Consider the following 1,323-nt stretch of genomic DNA (forward strand, 5'->3'; position numbering starts at 1 on the left):
GGAATTGTATCATATTGTAGAAGCTCTTGTACTTATGACACTAAATCTTGGGGTAGTTTTATTTATATTCCGCATTTATTTGAATACTTAGTATGTTAGATATTAGTTTGATACTTATCTTTCTCACGTTTAAGTTGAATTGGTGATACTTGTTGGGTTGGCTTACCTATCGGTTGGGAACATAGGTGCCATCACGACTCGTGATTTTTGGGTCGTGACATTATTCACCCAAGGTTACCACAACCCTAGTTATGGAGATTAGTTACCCATGGTAATAATCACACTATTCATATTTTTAATATAAGAATTCATAAACTTACTTTGATGAGAAAGAATAAAATCCAGAAGTTCACTTGATTAATCAACAAAAGCACCAACAATCAATTCCAGAAAAAAGTAACAATTACTGAAATTAATCCTTCAATACTTGAACAAGGGAGCTAAAGATCATCCAAAAGTTTAACTATCAAAAAGTCTCCTATCAAAAAGTCTACTATCGAAAAGTCTAACATCAAAAAGTCTAACATCAAAGAGTCTAACAACAAAGAGTCTAACATCAAAGAGTCTAACCCCAAAAACGAGGTTTTTCGAACTATTTATGAAAAACATAAAACTAATAAAAGACGGATTCTAATTACTGAAAATTTATCAAAACGCGTCCGAGTCGATGGACCTCGTGACGGACCGTCGTGGTCACGACGAACCGTCATGGCCTCTGTCGTCCCATACTTCACAAATTATTTGGTTGTTTTCGTCATTACCCTCAATGGCAGGTATGACGGACTGTTCCAAGCACGACGGTCCGTCGAGGGTCTCTGTTCCATAATACTTAAACTTCTTAGAATTGGGGTACTGGGACTACTCTCTGATCATTGCCATGAACCAGCAGGACGGACCGTCGTGGCTATGACGGTTCGTCGTGGTTTCCGGAATCCCACACTATGTCAGAATTCCCCATCTTCCTTCAGCAGCTTCACTATGATGCCACCTACGGACCGTCACAGGCTCGACGGACTGTCATAAGCTCCGTAGGTGGTCTCTTCTGCATTTCTTCGCTCAAAAACTTCCGCGCTCATCTTTGGACAGATTTGATGCAAATAAGGAGAAACTTACAGAAAAATCAATACAAAAAGGCTTTTGGACACACACTAAACTTAAGAAAAAATCATTAAAAACACCGTGAAACCACAGTATATCACTAGGCCTCTGAAGTTTTTGGCCTGGCACCCTATGCCTCCCAGAGCACCAAGGACGCCAGTTCACCCCACTTATTCCCTATCTTTTCGTACTAGTTCCAAAGTGATGTAACCAAGTTTCTTAGTT

This window comes from Solanum pennellii, chromosome 12, assembly GCF_001406875.1.
Source record: "Solanum pennellii chromosome 12, SPENNV200".
Classification (NCBI taxonomy): domain Eukaryota; kingdom Viridiplantae; phylum Streptophyta; class Magnoliopsida; order Solanales; family Solanaceae; genus Solanum; species Solanum pennellii.